The sequence below is a fragment of the Phaseolus vulgaris genome, chromosome 1 (genome assembly GCF_000499845.2).
Source record: "Phaseolus vulgaris cultivar G19833 chromosome 1, P. vulgaris v2.0, whole genome shotgun sequence".
In the NCBI taxonomy this organism is placed as follows: Eukaryota; Viridiplantae; Streptophyta; class Magnoliopsida; order Fabales; family Fabaceae; genus Phaseolus; species Phaseolus vulgaris.
The window spans coordinates 37,066,538-37,084,707 of NC_023759.2; the positions used below are offsets into that span (position 1 = coordinate 37,066,538).

The window sequence follows — 18,170 nt, forward strand, 5'->3', positions numbered from 1 at the left end:
TCTGTAAAAGACTACCTGATGAATGTGAGCGTCACCAAAACTCAGAAACTGTCAGATTAATCTCTTGCCACTTCCCACCGACCATGCTATAAACTCTTACATATCCAGCTTCTTTCATTCTTTGGTGGCTTTTAAATTGCTTCTATACCCAATTTCTGTCTCTAATTCAAATATTGTTTAAAAATAAGAGATAAAAAAATAGAGCCTTCGAATGAACGCGATTAACTTATCTTGCAGTGGATATCTTTGAACCTATAATCCCATTCATGTTGTTGATTTGTTTCTCTGTGAACTTTGTCTAAATTAACCCTTCATGGTTGCTTTGTGTCTACACATATCAATCTTACTTTTTTAATAATATATTAAGGAATACGTACTGACTCTCCGAATTTGATAATTAAGTTATATAAATTATTAGTTTAATTCACTCAAGACCTCAATTAATACCATTTTGTTCTCCAACTCACAGGAATGATGGGAATTATTAGATGATAAATATGTTTTGATATAATATTTTTAATTTTTAGTTATAACTATTTTTTTTCAGTTATAATTAAAAGTTGTAAATGTTATAACAATTATAACTATCTATTGTATTAATTTACATAGAAAAGTCATTTACTTAGTGCTTGTTAAACACTAACTTATCTTTGCTTAATCTTCATCCTACGATATTGCTGAAGATAAAGCTTGGTCCCATTTATTTCTTTTATTTATTGAAAAAAATACTTTAACAAACATAAATAAATACAATAGATGTAAATAATTGTGGTTTAAAAAACACATGAATGCCTAAATGGTAAATGAATAAAAAAAACAAATTTCATAATTTTGTAACCTATGGTATTTTTTAAGGAGGTTCTAAAACATTTTATGGAGGTTTTGAAACCCATGGTATTTTATGAGGATTTTGAAACCTATGATATTTTACGGAGGTTTTGAAACTCATGGTATTTTACGGAGGTTTTGAAACCCATTATATTTTACGGAGGCTTTGAAACCCATGGTATTTTACGGAGGTTCTAAAACCTGTGGTATTTTACGGAGGTTTTGAAACCCATGGTATTTTACGGAGGTTCTTAAACTCATGGTATTTAACAAGAGTTTTGAAAGGCTTTTCCTGAGGTTTAAAAAAACCCCGGGGAACACATTTCCTAGAGATGGTTTAGCGGGGAAACTATAACCCTGAGTAAAAATAAACTATCGTTAAAATCATTTTTTCTTGTAGTGACAAGACTCACGAGTGTAGATATGTAGATATTATATAATGAGACACATTCACACAATTATATTTATTAACATTGTTAAAATTTTGAATATATAAATATTGAGTGACTCATTTTAATAGAAGTATGAAGTAATAGAAAACACTTGAGTAGAGAGCCTCATATTTTTAAGTATTTTTTACAGGTTACAGTTTTATAAAAATGTACATGAAAATGTTACATTTGACCTCCTTATACGTTTATCATTATATATTGGTACGGTTTATACAGTTAATTTGTGTTTATTTACTTTAATAAAAAAATTTAATTTTAATTTAAGTTAAGAATAATAATATTTGTGCGATTGGAATAGCATTTAATTTGAAAGGAACAAGCTTGTTTAGGAACTGCAAATTGATATATGCACATCTTCTATATTGCTATTCAGGAAGAAAAATCACTGAAATAAAAATACTTGAAATTAATAAAATTATGTCAATTACTACTAAAATCAAGATAAAAAAACTATGATTTACTAGCAATAATGGTCATAATAAATCCTACTTTCTATATAACTAGTAATAATCGACAGAAGATATAGATACATGCCTTACAATAAGTAACATGAAATATTTCTGAACGGACATAATAAGTGATATTTATTATGACAACTATTTAAACATTATTTTGAACCAACAGAGAAAAAGAAAAAAAAAATGTTATAAAATATGTTATCTTTAATAAATAAAAAATGGAGGTAGTCAATTTGAAGGAAATTTTTCTTACAGTGAAAACAAAAGTTGATCATATTAAAGCCTAAACTACGAGATCGATTAATTATTTGAAAGGGAAATATATTGATAGATTATGGTTTGATATTTTAAATTTATTATTTTTTAAAAGTGTGAATTTAAAGTTCTTATTTTATTTTTTAGGGAAAATGTTATTTTGATTGACAATTGAATTAAAATAATTTAATAAATATTTATATAGAGTATTATAATTAAAGATTAATGAAAGTAATGTTTCTACTAAATAATTTAATATAAAAAATAGTCTAGACCATTATAATATTGAAATTTTAAAAGGTGATAGTGTTACAACTTTTTTTTTGTTTAATTATGTAGTATTGTTACAATTTTTAATAGTTTTAAATTACAATTATATATAATCATGAATTTGGAATAAAAATATTTAAATTATTTCTATTTAGAAAGAAATGATTGCAAACATAACACCACAAATTAATTAAAATTTTTAATTTCTTCCAATTGGAATTAGAAAAGTGATTGCTAACACCGAAAATGGCGAAGTAGGGTTTGTTTCAGAATTCACTATTTTTATGAACAATCTATAACTTATAAGAAACTTACGTGTGAAGTTCCGTTCCACGCTATAAAGACCAAAATACCCACAAATTTAATTCTCCTCAATACAGATTTTTGTTTCAGTTGATAAATCCAAGTAAATCTACAATTACAAAAATAATAAAATATTCCACAATTACACAACTGTGATGGAGCTTCTAAATTAAAATGTCTTTGCCAGATAAAAAATAAAATGTATTTTTACACACAAAAGAGTGGGTATATAATTCTCTGAGGAAGAAATAAGGAATGCGGTGTGGCAGTGTGAAGGCACGAAGAGCCCAGGTCCTGATGGCTTTAATTTTAACTTCCTAAAGAGCTGTTGGGAAACCATTAAGGTTGACATGGTGGAAGCAGTGATTCTCTTCCAGGAAACGGGGTATATTCCAAAAGGGTGTAACGCCTCCTTCATAGCTTTGGTACCAAAAGTAAGGGATCCGGCATATCTAGAGCAATATAGACCTATCTCCCTCGTGGGTGCCATGTACAAAATCATAGCAAAGGTGTTGGCGGAAAGGATCAAAAAAGTGTTATCGTCTGTTATAGATGAAAGTCAGTCGGCATTCCTTAGAGACAAAGGTATTTTAGATAGTGTGCTCACGGCTAATGAGATGGTGGAGGACCTAAGGAGGGAAGGGAGAAGAGGTTTGTGCCTAAAAGTAGACTTTGAAAAGGCATACGATTCTGTCATATGGGATTTCCTCTATTATATGTTGCAAAGGCTGGGGTTTCATAGTAGGTGGATTATGTGGGTTAAAGGATGCCTTGAAAGTGCTACAGTCTCAGTGTAAGTTAATGGGAGTCCTACGAATGAGTTTATGCCGTCTAGGGGACTGAGGCAGGGTGACCCTCTGGCACCATTTCTCTTTTTAGTAGTAGCTGAAGGTCTGGCGAGGCTTGTAAGGCAATCAGTGAAAGCCCAATTGTTAAGCGGACTAAAAATAAGAAGGAAGGAGGTCGAGGTGAGCCTTCTCCAGTTTGCCGATGATACCCTGTTCCTGTGCAAGGATTCCTATGCCAATGTGGTTACTCTTAAGGCTATCCTCAGGGGCTTTGAGTTGGCATCGGGTTTGAAGATTAACTTCAATAAGTCAAAGTTAGCTGGTATTAATGTCCTTAGTAGAAATATCGAGTGCTACACAAAGACTTTGAATTGTGCACAGATGGGTATTTCGTTCCTGTACTTGGGTCTAGAAGTGGGGGGCAATCCAAGGAAGAAAAAGTTTTGGGAACCTGTCATAAACAAGCTGAAATCCAGGCTTAGTATGTGGAAAGGAAGATTCCTGTCTATGGTAGGCAGAATATGTCTAATAAAATCTGTTATATCAACGCTGCCTCTCTACTACCTATCCCTGTTTAAAGTGCCAGATTCGGTCTATAAAATTATCATCAGTGTCCAAAGGAGATTTTTGTGGGGCTGGGGCAAGGAGACAAAACCAATATCTTGGGTTAGGTGGAAATACTTATGTAAACCAAAGGAAGAGGGAGGTCTAGGCATAAGAGACATCCGCAAGTTCAATGTAGCTCTCCTGGCTAAGTGGAAATGGCGTTGCATATCAAGTGAGAAAGGGAAATGGAAGGAGTGCCTGGATTCAAAGTATGGAACGGAGCAAGACGCTGTACAAATACCCCTGAATTATCAATCATGGTGGTGGAGAGATTTAAGGAAAGTATGTGGGGAGGAAGGTGGAGTTGGGTGGTTTCAGGACGCAGTTGTTTGGAAAGTAGGGGCTGGGGACAAAGCTAGGTTCTGGGAGGATACATGGGTTGGTAGAGTCAACCTCAAATCTTTGTTTCCTAGACTGTATTCCTTATCTCTAAACCAAGGCCAAAAGGTACAAGAGGTTGGAGTATGGGATGATCTGGAGTGGAGGTGGTCCCTAAGGTGGAGGCGAGCTAGATTTGAGTGGGAAATCCCTTTAGAACTTGAGCTCGGAGTGCTTTTGGCTAGTGCTCATGTTGTCAAGGAAGTCAATGATGCCCAGGTATGGACGGGTGATGAATCAGGAAGTTACTCTGTGAGATCAGCTTATGATCTCATAGACAAACCTGATAGGGGCCCTCAGTGTCAAGCTTTTAAGAATCTCTGGAAGGCTAAGGCTTTTCCCAATGTGATGATTACATCCTGGAGGGTACTTTTGGGTAGAATACCTACTAGAGTGAGCTTAAGTAGGAGAGGGGTGGTGATGCAGAACACTCTATGTGCCTTGTGTCAAACAATGGAAGAATCATGCCAGCATCTATTCATGGAGTGTGATCATGCCATACGAGTGTGGAATCTGTGCCACAGATGGATTGGGATTTTATCTGTTCAACATAATGAGATTATGACTCACTTTGAAAGCTTCTACTTGGCTCAAGGTAGCAACAAACATAATCTGATTTGGAGAGGAGTGTGGGCAGCTGTAGTTCGGTGCATTTGGGAACAAAGGAACTTGATCGTGTTTGATAACGGAGTGGCAGACGCGGAAGAAATCTTCCACAAGGCACAACTCAAATCTTGGCTATGGCTTAAACATAAAGAACAGGTTGTTGCTCGCTGTTTTGCGGACTGGATGATGAATCCAAGGTTGTGTATGAGTAGCTGTAATGAGAGAAGGTAGGAGGGCCAAAACTGATGGCAACTGGATGAAGGAGTCAACTTGTTGATATCGTTAAAGGCTAGCTGGGATGGCCTGTGGTGCAAAATCTGGCTTTTTACAACAGTACAGCTACCATAGATGGCTATCTACTAAGTCATGGCTGTCAAGAAGAATATTGAAGATGTGCAGGGCAAAGACCGTGAGGATAGCAAACACTGAATTACAATGGAATCCACATGTGTAAGAAAGGGGAAACGCTGCAAGAAGGGGCCATGATATGCTGTAGGTATTCACTGATGTGTGCAGATTCAAATCCAGTAAGGTTTGTATGAGGAAAATTCCGCCACGTTCGTCGAAGTTATACAAGGTTAACATGATCGCCAGTCGATGAAACGGCGATCTCCACACGGGCGTAGTCGGTGGTCGTCGAAGGGTTGCAAAGGTCAACATGACCGTCGGTCGATGAAACGGCGATCTCCATGCGTGCGTAATCGGTGGTCGTCGATTGAAACGACGATCTCCATGCGTGCGTAGTCGGTGGTCGCCGAAGGTATGCAAAGGTCAACATGATCGCCGGTTGATGAAGCGGCGTTCTGTCAACATGAACGCCGATCGACGAAGCGGCGTTCTCCATATGTGTGTAGTCGGAGGTTGCTGAAGTTATACAAGGTCAACATGATCGCCGGTTGATGAAACGGCGATCTCCATGTGCGTAGTCGGTGGTCGCCGTAGGTATGCAAAGATCAACATGATCGCCGGTATGGATCGGCGTTCTCCAATATGATCGCCGGTTTATGAAACGACAATCTCCATGTGCGTAGTCGGTGGTCGCCGTAGGTATGCAAAGATCAACATGATCGCCGGTATGGATCGGCGTTCTCCAATATGATCGCCGGTTTATGAAACGGCAATCTCCATGTGCGTAGTCGGAGGTCGCCGTAGGTATGCAAAGATCAACATGATCGCCGATCGATGAAGCGGCGTTCACCATTGTGTAATTGGTGGTCGCCGATGTTGGTTATTTTTTTGGGTAGGGTTTTCTCACTTTAAGGTTGTTCTGCTCCAACCATAAAGGAGAGTTTCGCTTGTGGATATTATAGGAAGTCCACTTCTGGGTACTGTATATGGGTTGGGATACCCCTGAAGTATCCCCTTTAATTTTATTTATTCATTGCTGATAAAAAAAAAAAAAAAAACAAATGATCCAATGCAATTTCATGTGAAAAAAAAGTTCAAACATATATTAAGAGAATTATCAAATGCAAAGTCTTCATTAAGAAAAATACTTCTAGAAAAAAAAAAAACCAATAAAAATAGGGCTTCAAGGCTTATCTGTCTCCTTAATGCATTCCTCTTCGTCTTGCTCTTCCTCTAATTCTTCTTAGACTTCTGGTTCATCAATGTAAATGTTTTTTATGTGTGATATTTTGGGCCAAAACTCTCCAACATGGGGTTGATATTTTTCACATAAATCATGACAACCATCAATCATCAAAGTTTTCAGGTCACTCATAGTTGTTAACCAATCTGGAAGTGTTTGAATATTATCGCAACCTATAATTAACAAGCCCTGTAAGGAGTTGGCAGCTTCTTGAAGCCATTTAGGCAAGGTCACCAGCTGTGATAAATTTGAAAATAGAACAGTTTTTAACTTTAGCTTGTGGCTTTGTTCTTCAAGGTGGTTGACCTTCCACAGTTCCAAGTCCAAATTACCACAGGAATGAATAGCCAATGTTTCTAATTCAGGAAATTTTTTACCATCAAGCCGAAAAGACTTTAGACTCTGGCAGTCAACAACACTCAACACTTTAAGAGCAGGGAATTCCACATCTCCGAAGATAGACTCCAAATTAGCTTGATATAATAGACAGATTTGCAAGCAACTCCAGACTAGCAATCTCATTGTCAGGCAAAATAAATTGCTTTGTGCTGAACTCTAAATGCCTGAGACTGATTAATTTTCTTAATCCTATGGGCAATGCTTCCAGCTCCGTGCAATTCTCAAGCTTCAATATTAACAAATTTTGGAGCTTACAAATAGACTCCGGGAGTTTCTTAATGTTGAGATTTTGGCCAATTTCCAAATATCTCAAATGTTTCAACTTAGCAATGGTACGAGACAAAGTCTCGAATGTCGCACTGCATAATTTCAAAACACGCAAGCATTTGAACTTTGACAGACACATATTTAGTAATGTTTCAACGTTGACTTCTGCTGCATCATTTAGAAACAGTATGGTTCTAACAGCAACCAATTTTTTGTTGTATAAATTGGTAAACAGATTGCTTTCAGCAAAAGACACATGCCGAACATTATCTGGAATATTTTGAATACTGGAACTTACATGTACATACTCATCCTTTGCAACAAATAGAGCGAGATCATGCACCAAATCATGTATTCGAAAATTATAAACAGCGCCAAAGTTTGAAAAATCTTGAAGAAAAGATCTGGACAGAAGTTCATGCAAATATTGATTGGCCACATCTTCAAGTGTCCTGTTCTTTTTTGGTGGTGCAATGAGTCCAAGTGCCCCCCAAAGCGCAGTTATTTCATAATTATCGAAAGCAAAATCCTTTGGGTAAAGGGAAAACATTGCAAAACATGCCTCAAATAGGACGGCATGAGATCATAACTTAATTTAAGGGCAGGTAAAATGTCATCCTTTTTCTGAGGCAAATTCCAAATTTCATTGTCACTCACATATTCCCATTCATTGGCCTCAAATTTCGAGAATAGTAGACTACCTAATGTTCTCACTGCCAAAGGAACCCCCTTGCATCTTTTTACAATTTCTCTCCCAATATTTACTAAGTGAGGATGTTTTTCCTCTTCTCCTTCTTTAAATGCCCACTTGACAAACAGAGACAATGAATCCTCCTCAGAAAGACCTTCTAAAGTATGAGAGGGAACTGTGCCCATCATGGAAGCAATTGAATGACTACGTGTGGTCACAAGAATTTTACTTCCTGATACACTTACTTGGATTAAATTCCGCAGCTCAACCCATTTAACACGATCTTCGTTCCATACATCGTCTAAGACGAGTAAGAATTTTTGACCGGAAAGTTTGTTTGTGAGTTGATTTTGCAGTTGTTCCAGATCCAACATGTTCAAATTCTGTTGGTTAGGAGGAGCACCTTGATCATTGACAGAATTGATGATTTTGATAATCAGTTGTTTAATGTCAAAGTCATCAGAAACGCACACCCACATCTTCAATGGAAAACACTCCTGGATCCTGCTGTCATTGAACACAAACTTTGCAAGCGTAGTCTTTCCCAAGCCTCCAATCCCCACAACAGGGATAACAGAAAGACTTGTATCATCATCATTAGAATTCTGCGGCATCAAAAGTTCTATGATATTTTCTTTATCGTGTTTCCTTCCTACGACATCCGAATCACTGACACGGGAGTGTGTCATATCTCTCCGATGAACAACACGTGTGTCAACATCAATTATTTGAAGACTAAATTTATGCCTATCAGCTGCTACCTTGTCTAGTCTGTTGCTGATATCTTTAATTTGTTGGGCCATTTTGTAACGAAAGAGAAGTGGATTAGAGGTTGAGAAGAAGTGGCTTACCTTGTCTTTGGTGCTACCATGAGCTTTGACCACTTTCTTAAGCAGTGTTTGGCACTCAAATTCATCCAAAAGATCTTCGGCATCGGAGAAGACAGTTTTAAGCTGAGTGAGCCATTCGCGCAGCTGATGATTGTGCTCCTGCTTTTGCTGAGCATCTAGCAGCACAGCCTTGACTAAAGAGAGAGTCTTTGTAAGGTCTCCAAGATTGTCATATAAACCCACCAATTGAGAAGCTTCTTGAAAAGCATGAGAAGCAAGCTTTGCTATGAGTGACTCTGCAATGCTGAAGAGAAATGATTCGGCCATAGTTGTCTTGAATGCAAACAGCAGAGGAGAGGATAAGATGGGAAGGCCAAAGAGTGTTTCTAAGTCAACTTGGTTGTTGGCAAAGTGTTTCCAAATGGATTCCAGAACTACTCAATAACCAATGCCACTTGCTACCATTTTTTACATAAAATATTGAAAGAGGAAGACTACGGAGTGTTTTTTTTTTAATCGTCAAAAAAGAAGACTACGAAGTATTTTTTTTGTTTTAATCGTAAAAAAGAAAACTATGAAGTATTAAATATTTTTCTTCCGCGTCACAACATGTCCAATGGATTCCCGAACTGCTCAATAAACCAACATCCCACTTGCTACCATCTTTTTTACATAAAATATTGACCGAGTACATATATATATATACATATATATACATATATACATATATACATCTTAAGTTATTTGATTACAAGTTTATTAGTTAGTTAAGTGTTTTATTATTCTCTTATAGAATGAGCTTATATTATTCCTATTAATGTAACTTATATCAAATGGTATTGTATAAAAGAAACTAAAGAAATTAAAAAAAAATTGAAATTTTTCTTAGGAATTTTAATTAAGAAAAATAGTAAAATTTCAAATATAGTCGAAACAGAAAGAACTTGATATTTATCTCTTTCACACTATTCTTCATTCGCACTCACTTGCTCGTTTCATCTCCTTTGTTCATCAGCCACTCACTTGCTCAACTCTTTCTTGCTCCTTTAAGTCTCTTCCTTCCAATGTTGAGGCTCGGTTGGAGGTTACCTGCAAAAGGTACTCCGACGCTCAAGTAAGTGCTCAGATAAGCGTATTCTAGTGAATGAGAAAAATGTACCTTACTCCTCTATGAAGAGCTCTATTTATAGTATTGGTTTATGGGCTTTGACCCTTATGGGCTGAACATCAGTTATTAATTGACATGCATAGTGGTTCTTTTCTTTTTATCAGCAAAGAATAAAATTAAATTAAAAAAAACACTTTAGGGGTGTCCCAACCCTTATACAAGAACCAACAATCATACAAAGATCATATATAACCCAAAGATTACAGTCATGATAAGAATAAGAATTTGAGTTTCTATATTGATGCACAATTATAAAACTGTATAATCCCATAAAGAAGAGTGGATGGCAGCCTTCATACGGAGAAGCTACTCCTCTAGTTGCTCCAACAGCATAGTGGTTCCTTAATACTAGGAACGTGTATCTTTTAGTTTTATCTTTTATGTTGGAGATATTTTTCGTATATTTTGGGATATAATTTGACTCATTCAACGTCATAATAACTATTGTTTCTTGTTTATTTATTATGTACCTTTACGTGTTATGACTCAGACGGTTGGTCACCGAGGTAGAACTTGACTCATCTGGTACCTGCCGGTACATTCAAGATATGGTCTTTTTAAAAGGTTAAGCACCCGCTTCTTTTTTAATTTCTTTTTTTCTGATTAGAAAAGAGTTGTTTTGTGTGCATATCTTATTTTTAAAATGTTTTCTCTTTTTATTCTTCTTTTCTTCTTTCTTTCTCTCTCCTCTTAAAAATGCTTGAGTCATCAAGTAATTTATATTAAGTTTTGTGGTATCATATAGGTAGGGTGTGAATAGTTTTTAAACTCTTGCTATAATATAAATAAAATCGATATAAAACAATCTTAAATAATAATTAATATTAAATATAACAATCCATTATTTCTTCTCATATTATTATAATATCTGAAATAACATGAAATTGGCATAAATGGAAAATTAATATTTAATATTAAAAAAAAATAAAAATCAGACCAGATACAAAAGGGTAGGGAGAATTGGTAAAGCATAAAAAGAACACATATGATCGTATAAAAGCAGAACAAATCGGTTGGAAACCACTCACTAGCCTAGAAATGCTAATCAAGTGCGGTTATTTTACATTTACAAATGCGGCTATAGAGCCGCATTTGAACAACACGCATTCATAAATCAGAGAGATACAAATGCGGCTATACAGCCGCATTTGTAAATACTATTGATAAGTGCGGTTATTTCAAATAGCCGCATTTGTATATTCTTCTGAATGAGGTGAGGGGGTTTAGGGTTTACAAATGCGGCTATTACCATAGCCGCATTCGTAAATGTGATTTACAAATGCGGCTTTGGTAATAGCCGAATTTGTAAATCATGTTTTTGATTTACAAATGCGGCTTTGGTAAATAACCGCACTTGTAAATAGTGTTTTTTTAGTGCAATCTGTATTGTCCCTAAACCATATAAATTAACCTACATATTGATCAAAATGTACCCATCCAGACAAATACATAAATATAGAGATAAATTCAGAGAATCAAAATGTACATTACAAACAAGTAATCAAATTACATATAAAACCTACACTATTGATCGGCTATCCTAGAGTTATAAAAATTTATGAAATATGTGGACCAAGAATGTCTCACATATGACATGGCTTCCGAATTCATTGGTATTTCTTCCGTGAATAACTGCCTTGCAAAATATAGTTGACATAAATTAGTTTTTAGATACATATATGTTTAAGAATTATAAAAATGATTTAACATATCATGTTACCTCTTTCCAACCAGTTTTAACACCTAGTCTTATAATGGTAATCATCCATTGCATAATGTAATAGCCACACTCATAGCTTCCTGGTTGTTTATTACACTATAATTCAATAAAAAGTAAAAGTTAGTATATTGATAAACAGTGATAAGAGAAAGAAAAAAATTACAAACCTTTATTCTTATCCAGTTCAAATTATTTGAATTGGATCGACCTTTTAGGATGTTATATCCACGCCATGAACTGGTTAATACAAAAAACCTCGTTAGTAGATGGTTAATTAGTAACATATACAAAGTTAAGTTTATAGTGTACTTACGTATCAATGATATCCTTAAATTTTGTGGGCATCTTCTTGTGTAGGGAACAAAACCACACAGTAGTCTTATCAACCATTGATAAGACAAGTAATTGCCAATGATGCCTATATCATCCATGAAAAGAGTTAGTAAATATTTAAAACATGAAATAGTAATAATTGATGACATATAATTAAACTTACTCATTAACATAAGGGCATGAATAAATTTGTTTTCCCTCTTTTTCCAGGGTGTTAGTGATGTATGCTTGAGTCTCATATGACCTTGGTCCAACGGGATTAGTATATGCAGGATCTAAGAATTCATACACATTTTCCTTCCCCTCAGTGAGACAGACTCCATGCAAAAACCTACAAGTTATTAGTTAAAGCATAATCAATAATAATTTAACATAAATTAAATTGAATAATAGGTAAAGATACTTACATCATAAAAAATTGAATTATATTTATATTGAGCTCCTGATTCCCAGATACAAATTCTAATAAATCTGTGTTGTACATCATCAGTGGCAGTTCAGTGTTTATTTGAAAAAACGTATCATCCCACGAAACTGCAAAAGGTTCATTACCAATCTGACTAGCAATGAGACCTAAGGAAGCTATAGGATCGTCAACTGGAACCTCACGCTTCTTCTGCGGACTTGGTTTCCGAAAAGGTTTCTACAAGATAAAGAACATTTGTATTAAATAATATGTAATATATAAATAAAAATAAAAATTAATATAATGAAATGAAATTATTACATGAGGTTGGAGCATAAATCGAATGAGGTCTCTGGGCTAGGCAACGAATGTCTGAAATGCATCGACCACAGTGGTTACCTCATCTGTAGGTAGTGGAACACGAGTATCAGGTACTCGTACTTTTTCAACTGTTACCTTCGCCACATCAGGGGAGAGAGGAACGTTATGTAAGGTGGTGGCCTCTTCATAGAGTTTTCCAAGGGCCACCACCCGAGGAAGTTTGCCGCCCGCTACCAGTAGCTCACATTCCCTCATCTGCCCAATATCATCCCCTGATGTTGTAGGAGCTGCACAACTCCCCTTTGTGCTCTTGGGAGTGGGACTAACAAGGGGTTGACGGCTCAGCATAAAGTTGTTGCGATAGAAACTCTTGTCGCATTCGATCATTCTCCTTTCTCATCTCTAGCCGCATCAAATCAGTCTCCTTTCTCATATCCTCCATTAATTCTTCACGTATCTTAGTCTTCATTTGAGTTTCGCTCTCTTTGGAGGAGGAGGATGACTGTCATTTTGAAACTCCAAAATATAGTTTAATTCCAACCCCTTGTCTAGCTGCACGAACACGACCACGGTGCTTAGGTCGTCCAATTGCTTCAACCAGGATATCTTGACGACCTTCAGCAACAAATTTACCGTCAGATTCCATGGAATCCTGCAAGAGACAAAAATCATATCAGTTTTTAATATAATTAATGCTTTAAAATAAATGAAAATAACAAAAATAGCTTACAATTTTTTCGATGATAACCCCGGATTGGTCAGAACTTGGTGCACCCGACTTTTTAATTCGGGCCCTCTTCTATTTTACATGGCGAAAAGGTGGTGATGGAGGAGAAGTGACCCCTGTTTCCACATTCTCAGACGACATCCCCTGTTTAGATTGCTCCTTTTCCACCATCAGTGTTTGCTCAAGTTTTCGATACCCCGAACGAGACATTACATGCGGGGTAACATTCTTCAAAGCTATCTCTTGAGCTTTCTTCCGACGATCCTGTCATAATTGAAATAAACAAAGTGAAGTAAATAAGGTAAACTTATTAATGTTATATAAATAAAAAAAGTTAAGTTACTTCACTTACCATCCAAGCCTCATTTTCACAACTTTCTTTAAAAAGACGTCATGTCTATTCATCAATATGTTTGTACTTTAAACATGGATTTTCGTCTTTAAGGTCGCCAAAAACGTATCTCAAAGTCAGTCTTGACTTAAAGGTACAAAATTTAAGTCCGATATTGGATATAATCTTTGATCGAAGGGGTTCCACATCAGGAATTTCAAAGTTTTCCTAGAAAAATAACATCACTAAATTAAAATTAATCAATGAATATTAAAAAGCATTATATCAAAATGTAAAGCTTACCATAACATCCTCCCAGATCATGTTCCGATCGACCTCTGACACCTCATCCCATGAATTAATCAAAATGGAGAGCCTCTCACGAGAAACAACTCCAAGATAGCTCATAAACTGATGTGCTTTAGGACCAAAAGCCACTCTAGTGTTGACGTCAATGCCAACACGTGTCTTCTCACCAGTAGCACGTCTCAATGCGAGACGCTTCAATCTAGTAGGTCCTCTGCTGCCTCATCCAGATCGAGGTCTGAGTGGGGTCTGATCGTCATCCATGTCTCTGTTAAAAAAATTAGGTAACAAACATTAGTCAATCTGCATCGAATTAAAATCATATAAAAATAATACATAAAATTCTAAATGCTTATTTACGGGTTGCATGTGGGTTGAATGTTCATATGTAAATTCCTTCACTGTGGTCTTTACGGGTTGCATGTACATCATCAAGTACATCGTCATCTTTATTAATTATCATTGGTGTGAATGAACGGGGGTCACTATTTTCACTATCATCTATGACCTCCCCTTGTTTTTTCTCGTGTAAAACGACATACCAATGTTCTGACGTAGGATCTTTCACATAGAAAACTTGAGATGCTTGTTGAACCATTATAAATGGCTCATCTCGATACCCTATCTTTCGAAAGTCCACTAGTGTGAATCCTGATTCATCAATTTTAACCCCACTTTTATTGTCAACCCATTTACACTTGAAAACTGGAACGGAAAACTTAGTGCAGTCAACTTCGCATATCTCTTCTATAAACCCATAGTATGCCATTGATCCAAGTACTGGATTTGTATCTTTCGAAGTCGATAACTGCATTGACTCGGCTTCAAGAGTAACACCAGAATTTTGAACTGTACTCTTTTCATCCATGGACTTCGTGTAAAATATACAATTATTCACTTCGTACGCTGTACATGAGATGACATCAAACTTCAATCCAGCAGCCAACCAGGTCAAGGTCTCTGATGCTGTTGAATCCTTGAACACCTCGTCTTTAAACCAAGGCATGAAAGTTCTATTATGTTCCATCAAGACCCATTTCTCTGCTTGTCTTGGGTTACTTGCCTTCACAATGGCTTTATGAGCTTCTATGTAAGGTATAACTTCATCTGTGTTATTCAATATGTACAAATGTGCTTACAAGACTTCTGATCGAGATTTACTTTGAATATTCACACCACGTAAACATTTACTTGTAGAACGCCTGTGGTGCCATGAATTAGCTGGAAGACCTATTGGATTTGCTTTTGTCATGTACTCTGAACAAAATTCAATACTTTCTTTAGCTATGTACCTTTCAATCATTGAAGCCTCTGGACGATAATGATTTTTCACATAACCTTTCAAAATTTTCATATACCGCTCAATAGGATACATCCATCTTAAGTACACTGGTCCACACAATCTAACCTCTCTTACCATATGCACCACTAGATGAACCATGATGCCAAAAAAAGATGGAGGAAAAAACTGTTGGGTTTAATAGTGTCAAAGTTCAAGAGGGGGGGGGGGGGGGTGAATTTACCTTTTAAAAGTTTTGCGCAAAATCAGTATTTATCACAGTATACAGAAAATAAATCGATTTATTTGAAAATGAACAGATTTATTTTGGCACTGTTAATGTTTAAAAACATTTATATCCGCCAAGTTAATCTCAAGATTATGCAGATTAATTTGCAAGTCACACACCCTGATATTAGAAAGAAAACCACTGAATTACAAAAAAACAACCTTCAATTTTAAGCAAGTGATTAAGGTTTAATTGATAGCTTGACAATTAATTGAGTTACCTATCACAATCAATCTGTTCCAGTGGCTTTTAACAGATTATATATGTTCTTTTCAGAATCAAACAATTTTTCCAGAAATTAAGAATAGTATGAAACAAGCCCAGAAAGAACAAATTTATTATTAATTGAACATATTTATTTCTTGACAGTTTAACAGATATGCAGTAATTCAAGTGCAAAGATTAAGGGAGAATGAACACAAGGCAATTATACTGGTTCACTCCAATGAGCTACATCCAGTCTTCACCTAATCCAAGGTGAAATTCACTAAATCACAATTCGAACAAACACAAACACCACTGTTCTTGAACCCTACAAGAACTTTGGTACACTTGCTGAAAAACCCTATTTCAGCACACACACTCTTCAAGAAACCCTATCAAGAAGAGTGTACAACCACACTTTTACAGGAAATGAAATGTGAAACGAATACACCTAATAGAGGATGCAGAAATTTGCCTTAACCTAGTAGAACAGATCGCTTAAACAGTAGAAGCACCTCTCACCAAGCTTTGGAACCAAACAAGAACAAGCACACTTTTGATTTTGGAAATCTTTCAAGAACAAATGCTAATTCTTTGTAAATCCTTAATTCTCTGATGAAAAACTTGTTTTCTCAATTGTATGATCGATTGTTAAACTCAGAAACAAGTTTTCTTTTTATAGAAAACAAACTTATAACAGATTTTTGAAAAACAGTTAAAGCTGTTATAAAAAGAACAAATTGAAAATAAAATGAACAGATTTATTTTCAAAAGCAGTTAGAGAATTTGTTATGTGAGGAGACTTAGTTAGCCATTCTGGTGCAGGGACAAAACTGAAAACCGTTTAAGATAGACATGGCACCAGAGTCAAAAAGAATCTATTCATTTACAGATGAACAGATTTATTTTTCAAAACGATAACAGAAAAAACTTAACTATTAGAACACAGTCGTTTTGAAAGGTAGAAGACTTAGTCAAAATACTTGATGCACAAAATCTAATTTTCACAAGACTTAGCCAATGCATCAGTTTAAAAATGAATCTGTTTATTTTGAAAAGAACAGATTTATTTTTATGCAGTAAACGTGTTTTTTGTAAAACATGTGAAAAACAGTTTAAGAAATTTTGTGCTTGCTCTTATCACATGGTCAGTGGTTAAGAGGTGAGTTACTAAGCAAAAGGCCTACTCTTAAACAACCTCTTAACACTACCTAAGACATTCTTAAAGCAAAATGAAATATACATGACTTGTACATAAAAGTCTTCATCAAACACATGTCTTGAAGGGGCAACAACCATCTTCAACAAAAACATCTCCATTTCAGACAAGATAACAACAATTTCATTTTGAAGTTCATCTAGTTTTGATGGATCAATGAATTTACAACAAATGGAAGAGAAGAATGAGCACAAACAGGTTATGGTATGTCTAACATTTTTTGGTAAGATCCCACGGATAGCTACCAGCAACAACTATTGCATCAAGATGTGACAATCATGAGACTTCAACCCAATTAACTTCAAATCTTGCATTGACACTAGGCTCTTCACATTTGAGGAATGTCCTTGTGACACTTTCACACCCTTTAGACATTGACAAAAACTAATATTTTCATCTTTTGACATTGTGTAACAGGCTGGGGGAAAATATGTACGCTTACCCATTTCTATGGGTGCCAACTTGCCGCGTATCTTCATCTCAATCAAATCTAAACGAGCATTTAGACCATCCTTCGTCTTCCCGTTAATGTTAAAAAGTGTACCAATTAAGCTATCACACACATTCTTCTCAACATGCATTACATCTATACAATGTCTGACTTCTAACCTCGACCAGTACGGAAGATCAAAGAAGATTGATTTCTTCTTCCAAATGTTTGTCACAGATGACTTTTTTTTTACTTACCGAAGGTGTGGTCTATGTTATTTACCTTTTCGTAAACCTCAACACCGGTTAATGGAGTTGGTGGACCACTAGCCTCTTGGTGTCCATTAAAGGCTTTTTTCAACCTCCGGTAAGGATGATGACTTCTAAGAAACCTCTGATGCCGAAGATATACTGTTTTCCTTCCATGTTTCAATTGTTGAGAAGCAGTCTCTCCTTCGCATATTGGACATGCTTTATGACCCTTAACACTATAACCTGATAAGTTACCATATGCCGGAAAGTCATTGATGGTGCAAAATAACATGGCATGAAGCTTGAAAGTTTTATTAGCAAATCCGTCAAATACTTCAACACCCTGGTCTCACATTAACTTCAAATCTTCAATTAGAGGACTTAGATATACATCAATATCATTCCCTGGTTGTTTCAAACCGGATATCATCATAGACAACATCATGTATTTTCGCTTCATGCAC

General features: G+C 35.7%; 1 pseudogene; it reads right to left on the minus strand.

Annotated features, from left to right (window-relative positions):
* Positions 1–6,374: 6,374 nt before the first annotated feature.
* LOC137814058 (putative disease resistance protein RGA1) lies at positions 6,375–9,166 on the minus strand (annotated as a pseudogene).
* Positions 9,167–18,170: the final 9,004 nt, after the last annotated feature.